The sequence below is a fragment of the Canis lupus genome, chromosome 2 (genome assembly GCF_011100685.1).
Source record: "Canis lupus familiaris isolate Mischka breed German Shepherd chromosome 2, alternate assembly UU_Cfam_GSD_1.0, whole genome shotgun sequence".
Taxonomy (NCBI): Eukaryota; Metazoa; Chordata; class Mammalia; order Carnivora; family Canidae; genus Canis; species Canis lupus.
Window position 1 is genome coordinate 70,621,249 of NC_049223.1, and position 18,951 is coordinate 70,640,199.

Here is an 18,951-nt window from a genome sequence, read left to right on the forward strand (position 1 = left end):
CCTCCAGGGACGGGAGAGAGGCTGGAGACGCAGCGCCAGGGTGGATGGCCACTGACTTCATCAACTGTGCCTAGGTCAGGACACCTCAACCCACACACCTTGCCCTAGGCATGTCTTCTATCTGGCCGTTCCTGAGTTATATCTTTTTAAATGTTTCTCTGAGCTCTGTGGGTGGCCCTAGCAAATTAATCAAACCCGAGGAGGGGGTCTTGGGAACCTCTGATCTGCAGCCCTGGGTCAGAAGCACAGGGAACATCCTGGGCTTGCCATTGGCATCTGAAGCGGAGGCACAGAGGGAGTCTCGTGGGACTAAGCCCTTCCTCTGTGTGATCTGACGTCATCTCCAGGTAGGTAGTGCCAGAATTGAGTTAGTTTCTTGGTGATGTGGAAAAACCCCACACATTAGAGGGCCTCATCTGTAAAAGAGGGACATGCTGGACACCAGCGTGCTTTCCAGCATCCCAGGGTCCAAGATCTGCCCCAGGCAGGCCCACTCAACAGGAGGAAGGTGTGGGGGGCTTGGACAGGGCCTCATCCCTGCTGCTGCTGCTCCTCTGTGCCCCTCCACTTCCTTCTCTTCTCTCTGGGGGCCCCATATGGTGCTGTCCTCATTCCTCTCCCCAGATGCCGATGGAAATATTTCAGTGTGTCTCAGTTGGATGCAGAGAACTGAGTCTCTCCCTCCAGATGGCTATGTCCTCTCCTGCTCCAAGCCCTAAACTTAGCCGTGTTAAAGATGAAAACCAGAGGCTCTAACTACTCCTTCCCATAGCTGTCATCCTGCAACCTGTGCTCCCAAAAAGCAGTGCCACAAAAGAACCAAAAGTGGGGTCTGGAAGAGATACCTGCACACCCATGTTCAGAGCACCATGGTTTGCAAGAGCTAAAACGTGGAAGTGAGCCAAACATCCATTGACGGATGAATGGATAGGCAAGATGTGGGGTATACATATAGTGGAATATTATTCAGCCTTAAAAGGAAGGAAATTGGGATCCCTGGGTGACGCAGCGGTTTGGCGCCTGCCTTTGGCCCAGGGCGCGATCCTGGAGACCCGGGATCGAATCCCACGTCGGGCTCCCGGTGCATGGAGCCTGCTTCTCCCTCTGCCTATGTCTCTGCCTCTCTCTCTCTCTGTGTGACTATCATAAAAGAAATAAATAAAAATAAATAAAATTCAGATTATTTTTTTTAAGTCTGAAAGTTTCTCTCTGTAATAACCCTCATTTAAAAAAAAAAAAAGGAAGGAAATTCTGACATATGCTGCAACACGGATGGACCTTAAAGACATGCTAAGTGCAGGCAGCCAGCCACACTAAGACAAATATTGAATGGTTCCACTTAGAAGAGGTACTTAGAGTAGCCATAGTCATAGCCATAGAGACAGAAAGTAGAACAGGGGTTGCGGGGCTGGAGGGAGAGGGGAGTGGGGGGGATGCTGTGTCATGGGAATGGAGTTTTCATTTAATGAACAGTTTACCAGGTGGTGGTGATGGTTGCAGAATGTTGAGAATGTATTTAACACCACTGAACTGTACACTTAAAAACAGTCAAGACACCAAACGTTGTACGTATTGTAGGGGAGGAAAACTTTTCTATTCTCCCCTTCTAGTTCCTTCCCTTGACTTGTCTAATACTCAAATCAACAGAAGACAGATTAACAGGAGAAAAACACATAATTTCGTACACATGGGAGCCTATAAAAATATGAGACGCCAAGAAGTGACCAAAGGAGGCAGTTCTAATACCTTTGAGACAAAGAAACAATAAATCTGTGACATGCAGACAAGACAAAGGGTTTTGGGCTTACAGTAACAAATTAGTGCGGAAGTTTTGTTTATACAGCCTGTTCTGCCTTAAAGTCCCTGTCTCCGGTGATGAGAATGCCCCATGCCCTCCTGGTACAGGGAGGGCACATTTCACACGGCAGATTTATTTCCTGCTTTCAAGGGGACAGAGGAGGTCAGAGAGTCCTTCTCATACCAGCTGTTTCCTAAGTAACTCCAAATAATCAATATGCCAAAGTGGCACATTTTGGGATGGCCCATTCTGCTGGCCTGAATTCAGAATTTTACCACTATTTTAAAAATTGAAAAGAAAAAGCAGTGCCAAACAATAGCAACTACTACTCTATTGATTAGTGAGCACTTACCCCCTAAGTACTAGGCACAGCTTGAAGTTATTCACATGCAGGAATTTATCTACTGCTGGCAACTAGCCTCTGAGAAACTATTATCCCCATTTTGCAGATGTGGAAACTGAGGCACAGAGAATCTAAGGAACTTGTCCGAGGTCACAGAGCTGGGAATGGCTAAGCCAGAACTGGACTAGACCCACTGGCCCTTGAATCCTCAATACTGTCCCTCAAAACTGGGTTTGCCTCTTGGTGGTGGGAGAGCCACAAGACACACCCAATAAGGAAAAGGGAGGGTTTTACTTGCAAGAAGCAATGGAGAACACCAGGGATATTTCTCAAAGCAGTCTCCTCAAACAAGGCGGGGAAGTTTGAAGCCACAAAGGCATACACACACTCATGAAGGGGCTTGCACGATGGGGAATTCAGTGTGGAACTGGGGCAGGAGTCATGTTAAGGAGACAGAGTCCAGATTGAAGTCACAAGGGTGGCAAGGGTCAGCACCACAAACTCTCTGGCTTTTTAGTTGGTCCAGTATGGGGTTTATATCCTATAAAGATAACTGACAACAAATGTGCAGCAGGTCGATTTTCACTTTTGAATCAGCACCGGGAGTTTTACCGCTGATTTGTAGTCCCTGATATGATTAGGCTGTCTCCTGGCCCCAGGGTGGCTTTGTTCAGACCTGTTTTCACGAGATACCCCCGGGGCCTAAGATGACTTTTCTTATGTCAAGAAAGCTATTTCTGGCCTTCTTTTTCTAGGGACCCTAACCCTTTCTGTTTACAATAATGACCTCTGTGACAGGTCTCATTAGGCCCGATTTCCCGGACTTTTGATAGACTTTTGACGGACTTGCCCAGTGAGACCCCAGAGAAAGGAACAGAGAGTTCCACCAGAGGGTGAGGACTATCCCCCATCAGCTCCTTCCCTGCAGACCTCAGAGCCTCCACGCCTATGGAGAATGAACCACACTCAGCCCTCGGGGAGCCTGCCATGCGGGTAGCAGTGGGTTCTGCATCAGGGAGGGGGTGGTGGCTGGACCAGAAACAGCCTGAAGACTCCGTGACCCTTTGTTAGTGAACCATGGCCTTGGGCTCTCAAGCAATAGAAGTTGACAGGAGGTCAAACAGGAGGTCTGGGCAAGGCTTTATTGGGGCTTATGCTCAAGCCCAAGGGAAAGAATCCTTAAGCTGATCCCCAAGGAGAGGTTAGGGAAAATTTCTTCGAGACACTTGGGTGGGAGGGCAGCCCCGGTGGCCCAGCAGTTTAGCGCCGCCTTCGGCCAGGGTCGTGGCCAGGGTCGTGATCCTGGAGACCCGGGATCGAGTCCCACATCGGGCTCCCTGCATGGAGCCTGCTTCTCCCTCTGCCTGTGTCTCTGCCTCTCTGTGTGTCTTTCATGAATAAAATTTTTTTTTAATCTTTAAAAAAAATCTCCACCCCCGGCATGATTTTTAGTAATATAATAAGGGGGAATGTTGGTGAAAGTCAGTACTGGGGTCCTTCTCGGCACAGACTGGTTGGTCTTCACCAGTCTTCACAGTCTGGTCCCTCCCGACTGCAAGCATCCTGCCCCTACATTCCCGCTGCTCAAGGGCAGAGAGTTTTAGCTTTTTTTTTTTTTTTCCCTTAGGGAGACAGCCAAAGAATGCTGGATTTGGTGGTCAGGGTTGAGGGGACCCTAGTCCAGGCCCTGCTCTGTCTCACTCTGAGAAGGAAAATTACTGAGAGATTCAGAAACATCCTGCTCTCAGGAAAGGGAGCGGCTAGGGGCCTTGTGGGTAAGAGAGAGTTCTGGAGTGATCGCCCTGCAGGAGGCAGCGGGAAGCCAACCTGGCTGAGCTCAGGGAAGTCAGGGGTCAGCTCTTCATCTTGCCTGTCATCCTTAGGGGGGTCGTGACCCCAGCACAGTCACAACCACCTTCAGGAAGCCACCAGGGCAGGGACTGGCTTCCTTCCCTGTGCCTGGCCAGTCCCCTGGGGACCTTCCCAACTTGCTGCACAAATCATTGCTGTCCTAAAAAAATAAAAAAACACAGAGTTGATTTCTGAGGGGTCAAGGGATAGAGGGCAAAGAGGAGGGGCTGGGGAGCAGGCGAGTGTGGGCACTCACCGGTGCAAAGCACTCATGCCCTCCAGCAATTCACAGGCCACCTCTGCTCCTTGCCTCCATCCTCTTGACAGTAAATGGGAACAATGACCCGCACTCACAGGCCTCAGAAGGATTAAATGTGATGACGTTGCTGGGGTTTGACACTCAACTCTTCCATCACTTCTCCTTTGCTCTTGATGGGATGTCTCCGCTCTTCGTCCTTGATGGGATGTCTTTTCTCTTTGCTCTTGAGGGAATGTCTTTTAAGTGACCTGGGAAGGGAGGGAGGGACCAGCCAGTAAGAGGGAAGAAGAAAACATCTGAAAGTAAACCGTTTGGCATGCCTAAGCGTTGAAAATCAGACTTTCCCTCCAGGCTCAGGCCCAGCCCCTCCTGCTGGGTCCTGCTCTGAGCCCCCTCTTCCCACACTCAGGGGCTCCCATTTGGCTTCTGTGCCTGGGCCAGAGGGAAACCAATACCCACCCCCAGCCCAGCCCACCCATCCCCTAAGGCTGAGCCGCTGCCCAGAGAAGGGCCCAGAGCCCAGGCAGCGGGAAGGAGCTGGGAGAGAGGCCAGAAGCCCATGGGGAAGAGAAGGAGAGAGGGAAGGAGGAGAGGAGGCAGGTGGAGAGAGAGGGAGAGAGAGAGGGAGGGAGGGAGAGAGTCAGAGACAGGAGGGAGAATGACAGAGAAGAGAGAAACAGGGAGAAAGAGACCAGACTGAGAAGGAAAATTAGCTGTGTGAATCCCTTGGTTGGGGCCCTTCTCCTTCCCATCCCTTTGGCGCCCTGTCCCTTCTGCACCCACCCCACCTCCTCTGTGATCCCCCCCACTCTCCTGTAGGTGAGACTGATCACAGCCGGGCCCCTGGGGACTTGGAGAGCCCGTATAGCAGGTGTTCAGGAAAAGGTGGCTCTTACATCCCCTCCTCTGGGGGAAGGTTTTATCAGAAGGAATGTGGGCTGTGCCCAGTGGGGCCTGAGGGAAGCATCCAGAGGAATCCGGGTCCATCTGACACCTCCATCAGCTCAGCCAGAAAACCAGGACTGCTTTCAGTTGTTTATTTCTCATAAACATTTTGATGTTTCATTTATGAAATATGGTTTTCCCGAGGCCTCTTGAAATACGGAGACGGAGTGAAGAATTTAATGAGGACTCAGGCCTGTGGTCCCCGAACAGCACTGAGGACCCACTCTGTGCCCACGAGGCTGTGTCTGCTCTCAGAGCAGGAATCCCAATCCCATGGGTCGCAGAGGGGAGGGACAGTCCTCAGCTGTGGGATGGGGGCAGGAATCACAGCCTCATTGCACAGGAAGGCAAAGTGAAGTCGCTTCGACATATACAAACACACCATAGCTGGAATGGGGCTGATAATTCAGACTTTTCAAGGCACCTAGTAGGTACACAGCAAAGACTTATTGAATGAATGAAGGACAGCCCATTCACAGGTATGACTTGGTTCCCAGATGCCCCTGCGCACTGAGGATGGTGACTTCCATTATCTCATCTTTCTAGATGAAGTAAAGGCTCAGAGAGGCTAAGCAACCTACCCAAGGACACACAGCAGGTGTCCTTCTGTGGTACTTCTGACCCCTGGGGAGCACTAAGTCCAAATCTCCTTTGACAGATAGGGACCTGAGACTCTGGGAACCACAGTGATGAGCCCAAGGGCAGCAGCCAGGGTGGCCCCAGGACTGGAGAGGACTTCTCTGACCACAAGCTAGGCCGCTGGACCCAGGATGTCTTTCTTTAGGCCCTTCTGCACGCCCTCTTCCTTCCCTCCCAACCCAGAGGTGTGATGGCATCTGTCCCAGCCCTACCCCGACGTCAGCCTTGGGAGTCCAAGTCCTATAGCTGAAATACACTGAATACAATACACCGACATACCTCTTAGGACACTGTCACCAAACCTTACCACCAAGCCTCGCTTACACACCTCCTGGGACAGGGGGCTCACTCCCCCAAGTCACCCACCACATGGAGACAGTCCTGACTGTTAAGAAGCCTCTCCTTTGATTAAACTGAATGCTGTCCCTGTCGTCTTACTGTTCTGTCCTAGATACAACTCCAGGTCCCACGTAGGCCGGATCCCTTTTCCCATGGCAGCTCTCCAAATATTTGAAGGAATGATCATAGTTCTCTATTCATTCATGAAACATTTACTTAAAGACAGCCATCGTAGCTCTTTTCATCCATTCATTCATCATACGGGCTCCCCAGCCCTGGATTGGCTTCTGGGGCTGTGATAGTGACACAGACACATTTCTCAGGCCTCAGGTCCTGTCCTCAGAACCGTGGGGAAGACAGATGAGTGGACCAGCAATTATATACGCATTTATATGGGGGGCAGGGAGCAGGGTGCAGGGCCCAGAAGACGGTGAGCTGGAGAGGGCCTGGGGGGGACTCAGGGTAAATGTGGAAGAAATGAGTTCCAGGCAGAGTCTGAAAGCCCCCAGCACCTGTGGAAGGGAAAATGGGAGGGAGCTGGTAAAGGGGGGGGGGGATTCGAGGCAGGGGGGGGGGGAGTAGACCCACTTTGGTTGCACCTGCGTCCTGGACTGCACAGGCCAGGGTCCTACTTCACGTTGATGTCTGGGTAACTGTGAAGCCCAAGCCCACAGGATCCAGGAGCAGAGGAGAGAAAAGGCTAAAAGGGACCAGAGAGTCCCCACCCAGGGTGACAGAAATCATCTTCACTGCAGTCCTGCAGATGGATCATTACCCTCCCGCCAGAGGACCTCAAGAGGCACAGTCTGTCAAAGAGTGGTGACCCTGTCGGGGGAGGGGAGGCACCTCTGGCCCTGTGTGTGGGCTCAGGAGCTCATCTAGGCTCATGCTGGTGTCTGACTCCAGAGCTCAGCCCGTGTCCACGATGCACTGCAGCAGGGGACAAAGAGGCCAGGAGAGGGGTGACTGCGTGGCCCAGCCCAGGGAAAGGTCCAGTGGCCAAACAAGCACCAGCTTTGCCCAGCCTTGGACTTGAGCTCTGGTTCAGGTCCTGCCGAGCCCTGTTCTGGGCTCACTCCCTGGGAGCCAGGGGCAGTGGAGTTAAGGACTCTGTTCTGATTCAGACAGACCAGGATTCAAATCCTGCCCCTGGGCCTCCCTGGCTGCTCCCATACCAGCTTGTGGGCTCCAGGAAGCAAGAGGGGTCACTGGTGAGAGGCCTAGAGGGGTGGACAGGAGCACAGGCCCTTGAGTCAGATGTCAGAGTTCAAATCATGATTCTGCCCCTGCGTGCCCATGCTCACCTGGAGCAAGCCACATAACCTCTTAAGCCTCAGTGTTTTCATCTGGACAATGGGGTAATAACAACAATCCCCCACCCCCCTACACACACAGCCTGGTTGTGAGGGGTCTGTCGCCCAGGGGGCAGGGCATTCAGCATGGATCAGAGCACTACTGATGTCAGACATAATCATCTTCACCTCTCGGTTCCCGGAGAGAGCCCTGGGGTGGTGAATGGGAAAGGGGCATTCCCTCCCCTCCCTCCCTGAGCATGGATATCACAGGGCTGTGCTGCGATGAACCAAGCCTCCTCCCCACCCAGCGCCTGGCACCAATCAGGGCCCCGTGTATGTGATTCCACCCCTGTCCCCTTGAACTTGCCCAGGCCAGGTCCCAGAGTCTCCAAAGGGAGGCTGGAGCCAGGTCCTCCTCTTTCCCCGGTTGGAAGGCAGGCACCTGGTGGGTTGGCCGGTTAATAATCCTGTGAGCTACACTTGTTCAGTGCAGGCCAATGAGCAAAGTGCTTGCACAGTTGTCATCTCACTGAGTCCTCCCAAAAGCCCCAAGCAGGCAGGCCCCAATTCCCCCATTGAGTCAACTTAGCAGGTTGGAGGTGAGCGGTGACTTGCCCAAGGCCCCACAAGTGACAAATTGCGGAGCCCAGTTAGAACTCAGCCTCCCCCAAGAGGCCACTCTGTCAGACACTCATCCTCCCTGCCAGCTATGACAGGATGAATAACTAGGAGGCTACAGTCTCAGGTGTGAGGATGGAGCTTGAGGGGACCGAGCCCTCTGCTTCCCCTCCAGGAGACCCAGTGAGTCTGCAGGAGGGGGTTCGCTATCTGGCCCTGCCCACGGAGTCACTGTCTAGGGCAGATGTACCCAGGACACCAGATCCCACTGAGCAAGCCTGCAGGACAGGAGACAAGCACGGCCATGGTCTTGCTAACATTCCTCCAATATGGGGGTGGGGGAGGACTGGAGGGGGAGGGATGGAGGGGGACGCCACCCCACAGTCAACTCAAGATGTTGAGGATACCTACCCAGTACCCCTTCTTTGGTGGCCTCCCTGACTCCTCGGCAACTCACTGACCTTGTCCATTCTCCCTCTCATACTCTACACCCAGGAATGGATAGCTCTCAGTGTGGACATGAGCAGATGGGAGATGACCATTGTCAGGTGGACACAGCGGGTTCCATCCCAGCAGAGGAAGGGGCAGGTGGTGACAAAGGGGACAAGCTTTGGAGTCAAGTCACTTAATCCTTCTGGGATCAGTTTTCTCATCTATAAATGGGACAATCAATTTATGCCTTGAGAGGAAAAAATATAACGCATAGAGAGGGCCTAGTGCTGGGCAAGCCTATGGCACGTGCTCAGTAAGCACTGGCTGTTACTGTTTCTAAAATAAAGACCAAAAAAATAAAAAAATAAAATAAAATAAAATAAAATAAAATAAAATAAAATAAAATAAAATAAAATAAAATAAAATAAAATAAAATAAAATAAAAATAAAATAAAAAAAATAAAATAAAATAAAATAAAATACAATACAATACCAGGGGCACCTGGGTGGTGCAGTCGGTTAGGTGTCCAACTCTTGGTTTCAGCTCAGGTCGTGATCTCAGGGCCCTAGGATCAAGGTCCTTGTTGGGCTCTGCACTCAGTAGAGTCTGCTTGAGATTCTCTCTTCCTCTCCCTCTGCACCTCCTGCTCATGCTTTCTCTCCCTCTCCCTCTCTCTAAAAATAAATAAATAAATCTAAATAAATAAATAAGGACCATCTGGTCCAAGCACCCCCCACCCCTGTACAGAGAGAGAAACTGAGGCCCAGGGAAAGCAAGAGATGGAATCCAGGCCCTGAAGTTGTGAACAGGGGGCTGGAAAGAGGGCTTAGGTCTTTTGAGCCTGCATCCCTGACCCGGATGGATCTCAGTCCCACCGAGGATCTCTGAGCGTCCTCAGATGAACCAGCTCATCCTTCATCCTTTGAATTACCTTCAAAAGGTAATTTCCTAAGAAAGGAAATACTTCCTGTCTCTAATATCAGACTCAGAGTCATGTCAGTACCCTAATGGGGTCCCTGGAATGGGGAGAGGTCCAGGGAGAGCCCAGGAGGGACTTTACAGATACCTACTTAGGACCCCACCCACCCAATTAGTACCTGCTGCGTGTCAAGCATGGTGCCAGGTCCTGCAAGTCAGACAAGGCTGTGCTCAGATCCCAGCTCTGCTGCTGACTTACCATGGCCTTGGACAAGTTCTCTAATGTCTCTGAGCCTGTTTCTCATCTGTGAAATGGGAATATCCTATCCTCCTTATGCGAGGGCTGTGAAGGATAAATGTCATAATTTATATGGGGTGCCTGCAACATAGTGGGAGCCCACTCACTCCAGCTCTCGTGCCCGCAGCCCTGACTACCCTGATGACCTGGATAAGCTCCGGCTCCCTGGTTCCATCCCCTCCTCTGAGGGAACTGGCCTCAGGACTTCCATACTCCTCCCCTACAAAGCAGCTCATGTCTAAAACAGCACATTTTCTCTGTTCCTTTCAAATTGACAAAGGCTCATCCTGAGGGCCAGGCTCGGGGCACAGCCTGGCCCTCAGGATAAGGTAGGGGTGGGTACAACAGCAGGGAAGAGGCAGGGGTTGTTCTTTTTTTGTTTTAAGATTTTATTTATTTATTCATGAAAGGCAGAGAGAGAGAGGCAGAGATATAGGCAGCAGGAGAAGCAGACGCCATGCAGGGAGCCCGATGTGGGACTCGATCCGGGGACTCCAGGATCACGCTCTGGGCCAAAGGCAGACACTCAACCACTGAGCCACCCAGGGATCCCAGGGGCTATTCTTTAATCAACAGTAGGGGGAAGATAGCTGGGAACAAGGAGAATCTACTCTTCATTGATTCAAGACTGGATGATGGTGGTGAGGATGATGATGATGATGATAGTGGTGATGGTGGTGGTGGTAGGGCTGGGCATGGTGATGGTGACGGTGATGATAGTGGTGGTGGTAGGGATGAGTATAAAGATGATGATGATGGTGGGGGACAGTGGTGATGATGGTGATGAGGATGAGGATGAGGATGAGGATCATGGAGATGGTCGTGGTGGTGGTGAGGACAGTGACGGTGACTATGGTTGTGCAGACAGCAGCAAGGATGACTGTATCAGGCGGTGACATGGCCCCTGCCATGTGCCAGGTGGTGTTGGAAGCACTCTACAAATATTAATTCATTCACTCTTCCCAATAACTCTATGAAGTCGGTATCAATATTATCCCCATCTTGTAGGTGAGAAAACTGAGGGATAGAGAGGTTAAGTTACCTGCCCAAGGTCATGCATTTGGTAAGAGATGGTGTTGGGATTCCAACCCATCTGGCTCGAGTCTACATGTTTACCCTCAATGCTATGATGATGAAGAGAGTAAAATAAGGGAATTAGCAAGAGCACCCAAACACTAGTAGATGTTGACAATGCGCCAGGGGCTGTTCTCAGCACTTAGTATCGTCTCATTTAGTTTTCACTATATTCCTGTGACAAAGGTAATATTTCATTACAGATGGAAAACTGAGGCTCAGAGAGGCAGAGTAAGTGTTCCAGGAGCTCAGTGATGGAGCTGGGATTTGAACCCAGCTCGGTCGGACTCTAGAGCCCGTGCTTTTAACAACTGGAGATGGCACAGGGTGCAGCGGGGAGTCTCTCCTTGGAGTTGGGACTCGAGATCAGGGTCACCGTTGCTCCTCACTCACCATGTGACCCTGGGCAAGCTGCTTGCCCTCTCTGATCCCCATCAGCCCTCGAGTCCATCCCATCCCTCCCAGTTGGCACTCTCCTACTTTACAGCTGCCTTCGGGATCCTCTCCCCTTCCCTTCCCCCATATACCACATGCCCCTTGAACTCACCACCCATCCAAAGCCAACTCCCCAGACACCTACCCCCACCCCCACTCCAGGAAACTGCCCACCTGAGGTCGCAGCTCCTGGGTCCTCAGGTCTTGTGAAACATCCAGCCTCCCTCTGAGTAATCGGAGTAGAAACCATGGCATTGGTACCAGGTCTGTCATTTCCTCTCTTGTCCTCCCGGCCCCACCCCTATATACACAATCATTGAGCCAATTTTTCCACCATAGCACAGAGATGAGGAGCACAGGTACCGGAGAGACCCAGTCTTGAGAATCTCAGCTCTGCTGCTCTCTGTGTGATCTCGGACAAGTTTCTTTACTTCTCTGAGCCTCAGAGCTATGCCTGCCAACTGTGGAGAGCAACACTACCTACCTCGTGGAGTGGCTGTAGGATTAAGCATAACAATGTAGGATAAAGTGCCTGAGTGGTAGACATTCTCGATTAATGGTAGCAATAGCATTATTATTGTCTGCCCCTCCTCCACATTCAGTCCCCCCCACCCTGGTTCAGGCTCCCATCTCATCTCTGGCCTTGCCTAATAAAATGGCCCGGAGCCCCAGCCTGAGGTGACCCACCACCCACCCCCCCTCCTCCCGCCACCCCCACCTGCCCTATCTTCATCTGTCTTGCTCAGTGCTGACCTTCCTCTGCTTCAAGGCCTCCAGGGCTCCCACTGCCAAGTCTTAACCTGGCACTTGAGGCCCTGCCTCTTGGCCCCACCAGCCCGCACCAGCCACGGCTCTCACCACTCCCCTCCTGCCGGCCAGCGCCCCCAGTGACCGTGGCCCCACTATCGCGGGGCTCCCCCACCGCCAGCCCTTTGTTCGGCCTGCTTCCCCGGGCTGTGCATGCTCTTGTGCTTATCTCCACGTCCCATATAACTTCAAGACCCAGCTTGAGTCTCCTCCAGGAAGCCTGCTCTGATTTCCTACCGTACTCCTGGGCCCGACCACACTCTCACTGAGTCAGAGTTCTCCCTCTGTTTCCCCATCTCGGTGTCCAGAACAATCCCCCGGTCTGTACTCATCTACAGCGACTATCACGGTCTGCCCCAATGCTCAGTTTACACGCACACTGTAGTGTCGGCTTCGGATGTCCTTTCAGCAAGAACGGGGCACTGTGTTCCCCCCTTGAACGTGGAGCGGCCTGTCTGCTTCGACGGTGGGGTGCGGTGGGGGTGACGCCGGCCCAGAGCTAGCCTGTGAGGGGCCTCGCAGCTTCTGCGTTGGTCTCCTCGAGCCCCGAGCCTCCGTGTGAGAACTCGGTCTGCGGGGCGGCTGCCACCCTGGAGGAAGCCCAGGCATGTGGAGAGGTTCTGGAGGAGAAGGCGCCGTGGGCGAGAGAAAGACAGCCGGGAGCACCAGAATGCCGGCCAGGTGGGGAAGAGGCCACCTTGGAAGGGATCCTGCCGCCCAGCTGGCACCAAGTGGCCCCGCTGAGCCCTCCCAGATTCCTGACCCACAAAATGGTGAGTAAAATAAAATGGTTGTTTTAAGCCCCTAAGTTTTGTGGCAGTTTGTTACGCAGCAATAAATAGCGCAGAATTCTCTTCCCCAGCTGAGAAGAACTCAGCTCCTTCTCATCCTTCATGCTCACGTCGCCAACATCACCTCCTCAGGGAAGCCCACCTTGATTTCCAGGTGAGGTCAGACCCAGGGTCCTGTGTGCTCATCATACCCAAACTCCTCCGTCCCGGTGTGCGGTCACCCACGCACCTTGTGTGTGTTTGGATCACCCCCGGCTCCCCCTCTAGGCTGCATTACCCTCTGCATTGCCAGCCCCGGCACACATCAGGGCTTACTAAGTGCTTATGAAGTGAAAGAGCACGTCTGTCTGAGAGCTGGTGCTGTCCGTCCCAGCCCCACAGACAAGGTGTGGGCAGGATGGGCCAGCCCTTCTCCCAGTTCCCTCCTAATGATGGATTCAAGGGGCTTGGTCACCCTTCCCAGGGGAGGGCACTGGCAGGACTGGGCTGCCGGGCCAAGGGAGAGGCTCCAACCTCCGGCTGGCCTCCCTGCCAGCACCTGCTGACTCTGTACCGTCTCCTGGAAGCCTCCGCCACTCCTCCAGGACCAGCAGCAGCTCCTCCATCCAGCACCCACCTGAGGGCCTTGACCACACTCGGTAATCTTTGAGTCTTGCCTCATTCCCTGCTTCTTGCACCCCCACACCATGCACTGGGCTTCCAGTTTTATAGCAGTTAACTTGTTTGATCTTTACAACAGCCCCCATTTTACTAATGAGGTACAGAGGGTCAGAGAGATTGAGTGACTCACCCCAAGGTCACACCGGAAGTTGAAGAGGCAGGACTGTGCCTTGGTCCTCTGGCTCTGGGTCCAGTGTTTCTCCCAATACACCAGGCGAGGTGACTCAGGGTTCTTTTCGGATCTGCAACATGTCCCGTCCCTGAGGATCAGCTGGGAGCTGCCTTCCTGCCAGAAAACTGATTTATCCTTCCTCAGAACTTGGTGCCCCCAGATCTGAGTCCCCACCACAAATATGAGGTGGGGGGAGTCAGCGAGTTTGAGAAATAGGGACTGAGACGTCCGGACAGCCTTTGCGAACACGCAGGCACCAGGCACGCACACACAGAAAGGGAGAGAGACGCACACACTCGGCAAGAGATGGGGCGGGGAGATGAGAGACAGAAAGGAGAGAGAGGAGGAATAGAAAATGGAGGGAAAAGCAGCTTCTCACAGAGATGGGAAAACAAGGAATAAGAAATATCCAAAGGGAGATAAGGACAGAAAGATACAGACAGACTGGATGATGCCAAATCCCGCACATGTACAAAGACCCAGGTAGACACCCCCATTGTGAGAGGGGGTGAAAATCAGAAAGAGACTGAGGCTCAGAGAGAGAGACACACACACCCAGGAGACAGGAAAGGCCTCCGCCAGACAGACCAAGGATTGGAGGGGGGATCACAAAGAGAGGGAGGAAGGGAGACAGGTAGCGAGAGAGCTGCAGTGGCTGGGCGGGCACCCCCTCCCCCCACCCCCGCTGCACCCCACTCTCCTGCACCACCTGCTGACCCGGCTCCCAGGGACCCCAAATGTCATCCCTGGGGGGTGAGGGGAGGTGAACTGCCCTGAGCCCAGCCCTCCAGCGGTCCACCTGCCGCCCTAGTGCCCCTCACCCAGAGCAGGTTAAGGGGTCGTCTGCCCTGAGCAGGGGCCTCCTCTCCTCCTCCTTCACCTTGAACCCGAGGCACTGATGGCAGGAGAGAGACCTGCCCACCCCTGCTCACCCAGCCCTGGCCTCAGAGCTGCTCGGTTCTCCCTGCTGACTGCTAGGCCGCGGGGGCTGGAAGTTGGGTTCCCTCGCTGTCTCCCCAGGGAGCCCCCATCTGGGAGGCAGGCACCCCCCTACTGACCCGGCTCAGATGCCCCTTCCTGGCTATGTGGCTGTAGTCACTATGGCGATGCTCTCTAAGCCTCAACATCCAATCTCTGTGAAATGGGGACAACCATGCCTCCCTCACAGGTTGATGAGAAAATCAGAAATAGGTGCTAGTAAAACACCTGACACAAAAATCTGGCATATAATAGGTGCTCAGTGGGCACTGGCTTTCTCCACTGGGAAAGCCTGCAAAATACAAGGAGAGAGTCAGTGAGATCCAGCCAACAGGAGTCAGGGGTCCTGGGAAGGGAGAGGTCATTGTAGCTGCACAGGGACGGACTCTGGTGGCACTTGCAGCAGGTCCTGGAGCACAGGGAGTATTTAGAAGTGTGAGACAGAGACGGGTGGAGGGGGACAGGCACTCTTGGCAGCAAGAATGGCACATGCCAAGGCAGGGAGGCCGGGATGGTCTCCAGAGTAGAGACGCCCCCCTTGTATGGCCCGAGTGGAGGATAGGTGTGGGGCATGGAGGGATCACCTAGTGCAATACTCACATTTCACGGATGGGGAAACTGAGGCTGGCCGAGGTTAGGTGACTTCTCTATGTTCACACAGGTGAACAAGTGGCAGACCCCACATGTGAAACCAGGTCTAGGCAACTCGGAAATTCTCCCTCTGCCAAGCCAGAGGTTAGCCCCACGCAGGTGACAGCAGAGACTCAGCTACAAGAATCTCAGGACTTCCGAAGGTCTGTGATTTTCTAATGGCTAAAGTCCCTGAAACCAGGCCTCGGGTAGGAGAGTAAGTTCCTGACTGTAAATGTCAATGTCTATCGGAGAAGCAGGTGGAAGGCTGAAAAGCCCAAGCGTTGGCTGTACCCACTGGGGTGGGTTAAGGGGGTCCCGTCAGCCTGGGGTCTTGAAGGTGGGACCCAGCCTGTGACTTAAATCCTCTCAGTGCCCTGCACTGAGCATGTGAGGAGGTCCAGGGTAGTTTCCCAGGAGCCCCAGGAATCATCTGGCCGTAGGTAAGAGCTGGCGTTGTTAACCTACAATTTGAGAATGAGAAGGCGAGGTTCAAGAGACCAAAACCCCCTGAAATTTGGTCAGACTTAATACTGCAAATACATACACAGACAATTCCAAATTCTATAATGCTAATTAGGCTCCCACGTGCCTCCTAAGGAGAGCGGATGCTGATAAACCAGGCGCTCCGTTCTCCTGACCAACTGGCTGGGTTTGGACCCACACAGGTGGGGCAGGAGCAGGGAGCTGAATTGTTCTGCATGAGAAAGGGAGAACTTGAGGCTGCCAAAGGCCACCAGGAAAGGGGAGCAGGGGAAACTGGGAGTGATAGGAGGGGAGGGCCGCCATTGTAACAAATGGGGTCACAGAGAGTGCTATGGGCAGTGACTTGAACCAATCACTCCTAGAGCTGAGGGAGGAAGTGGGACCCTGGAAATGTAACCCAAATCTTAAGATTATACAAGTGTACGTGTTCCTAAGGAGAAAACCTATAATTTTTGTCAGATCCTCAAAGGGGTCTGTATGTGTCAGGATAGGCTAGTAGGATGCTTAGTAACAAACATCCCCAAATCTCTCTGGCTAGGAGTTTCTTTCTCTCTGTTTCTTTATCTCTCACAAACTGCACTGAGGGCCAGGTGATGCCAGCACTGCAATCTCCCATGTCAACACAGGCTGCTTGGAGCCTATGTCTCAGCCATCTCAACATGCTGCCTCCATGATCTCTGACAAAGAAGAAAGAACTGGAAAATCTCATAGGGTGTCTTCACTGCTGCGGCCTGCAAGTGGTACACATCACTTCTACTCGCTGTTCACTTGTCATAAATTCTCAGTTACATTCGAGTGTCACAGAATCTGTGTTTTTAACAAGTGTCACAGGTGCAGAACAGATGCAGAGCGGGTTTGGCAATGCCTGGAGTTGAGGGTCTTCTGATCACAGGGCTAGGAGTTGCCTCAGAGGTCATCCCGAGTTCAAATCTTTAAAAACCTCCAGCTGCTTGCTTTCCTCCCTACATCCTTCACCCTGCTGTGGAATTACAAAGCTCCCTGCAACGATGACACCAGCTATCACTTGAAATTCTGGAACCTAGGCCTGTGTTCCTCCTACCAACACTAGGATTGGGCCCATTTTATTGGTGGGACAACTGATGGACCGAATGCTGTATTAGACCTGGGATAGCTGATTCTCATCATGTGTGGTCTAAGGAAGAAGCAAATCTCTTACCTTGAATGCTTCAAAGTCCATCCCCCGGAGGTCTGCTTGCCTGGTATTTTCCAGGGCAGTAGGCCTTTAAAGACACAGGGTGCTCAGAAGGGCTCAAATATCTCCATTCTGGCCAGTTCTCTCTTTGCCGCTGTTGTTTTGTTCCTCTGGAGAACAAGATTGGAAAGACAGTGCTAATTTAATTTCCCAGAATGAATAAAGATAAGACAGTAACAGAGGATGATGAAGCAGTGGGAGCACGTAATTCACCTCCTGAAACCAAGCTCCTCGCAACGCGACTGCCCTCCCCACGCTGCGCTGATTAAGCCAGCACAACTGCAGTTAATTGTCTTCCTCCGTCTCAGAGAAAGGCTGGCTTCCCGGACCAGGTGGTGGACACCAGGGGGTTTGTAACTGGGCAAATGAAGTTAAGGGAAGGAGGGAGCCGGGCTTTATAGACTCGTAGGTCGCGGGGACGGAGGGTGGGGGGCACTTGGAGAACATGTTCATTCGTTAGTGGTTCACCAAAGAGCCTCCAGGCCTTGGAGTCTAGGATTCCTGGAAATTGGTTACAGGTCTCCCTGAATGTGGGATCACCACCGAGCCCAACAAGAGGGAATCAGGCTGGGCTGGATCCAGACTACAGGCAGCAACATCAATTGTGTTCACAGGACATCTCTGTGCGCATGGGGGCATTCATCTCCCTGAGCACAGGAGGTTTTCATCCTGCACACAGGGATGTTGCCCATCAGCGAAGCAAGGGGTCTTTTCATGATACTTGTTGGGGTGCGCGTTGGAGGAGTGCACACGGGACACTGGGGGCTGGTTTGGATCTGTACACATGGCTGTGAGGTAGTTAGAAGCGCTCATATTCATAGAGCCCTGGGGCTAATTCCCTGCCCCACTGCTAACAGTTGTGTGACCTTGGCAAAGTTTCTTCTCTAAGCGGGATAGTAATAGCGCCCCTTTTAAAAGTTTGGGGGAGGACTTGACAGATGGTGCCTAGAAAGAGCCCAGCTCAGCACCCGGCCCCCAGGAAGGGCGCCCTGATCGTGAGCTACCATCAGTGTCGATACCATGAGGATCCCACGGCTCCTTCCTGGTGAATGGGCGGGTGTGTTTATCCGTGAACGCCAAGAGTGGGCTCACTGTGCTGGTTCATCATCAAGGTGGCTTCTCTGGCCACAGGGAGAGACCCTCCTGTCACATCCAGGGCACCGTCCCACCTCCCTCTGTGGCCCAGACGATGAGGACACGATGTCTGGTCAGGAGGGAGGGAAAGAAGGTGGAAAGCTGTCCCTCCGGGACCAGAGACTGGACTTTTTGCAAAGCCGGGACCTACTTTGCAGGAAGTGAAAACAGTTTGCGGCAACACAAAGGAGGCATTGGGAGGAGAGAGCAGGAGGCCCAGCAGTGACCGGGGTCCCCGACCAACAGTGGCAGTGATTTAAATGCAGCCAAAGCCCAAACACATCTGCCAGGGACCGGGCTGCTGTTCTCACGGAATAAAGAATCTGCTGGTGGGAATGGAGGCGAATCCCCACTGTCCTGAGACTTCGTGGTTTTAATGTCATTTTTTGTGGAGACTAAAATGAAGATAGCTGGGGCCTGAAATAGAGAGATCTTGGGTGCTGGGTCAGATATGGCTGCAGTTTTTCTGGGGATGAGGGAGAAGGATAGAGTCACAAAGATGAAAGAGATTTGGGGCTACGATTCCTCGACCAGGTCTGGGTTGAAGAAGTAACTTTGGCTGGGACATCTGGGTGGCTCAGTGGTGGAGCGTCTGCCTTTGGCTCAGGTTGTGATCCCGGGGTCCTGGAATCGAGTCTCACATCGGGCTCCCCGCAGGGAGTCTGCTTCTCCCTCTGCCTATGTCTCTGCCTCTCTCTATGTCTCTCACGAATAAATAAGTAAAATCTAATTTTTAAAAAAGTGACCTTGGCCATGAGTGTGGGATTTCAGGAAGCAAGAGCAGGTGGGGCCCGGGAAAGCAAGGTGGTGCAGAGCAAAAGTCTCAGGGTGAGAC

General features: G+C 52.8%; 1 long non-coding RNA gene across 2 annotated transcripts; it reads right to left on the bottom strand.

The window, feature by feature from the left end:
• Positions 1-3,270: 3,270 nt before the first annotated feature.
• On the bottom strand, positions 3,271-17,190 carry LOC106557751. 2 transcript variants are annotated; one of them, XR_005355083.1, is made up of 4 exons: positions 16,947-17,190; positions 13,634-13,745; positions 4,249-4,499; positions 3,271-4,152 (listed from the first exon to the last, which is right to left on the bottom strand). It is a non-coding gene; the product is annotated as an uncharacterized LOC106557751 (long non-coding RNA). The 2 variants fall into 2 exon arrangements; XR_005355082.1 differs by lacking the exon at positions 16,947-17,190 and having other exon boundaries at positions 13,634-13,935.
• Between the last annotated feature and the right edge of the window lie 1,761 nt (positions 17,191-18,951).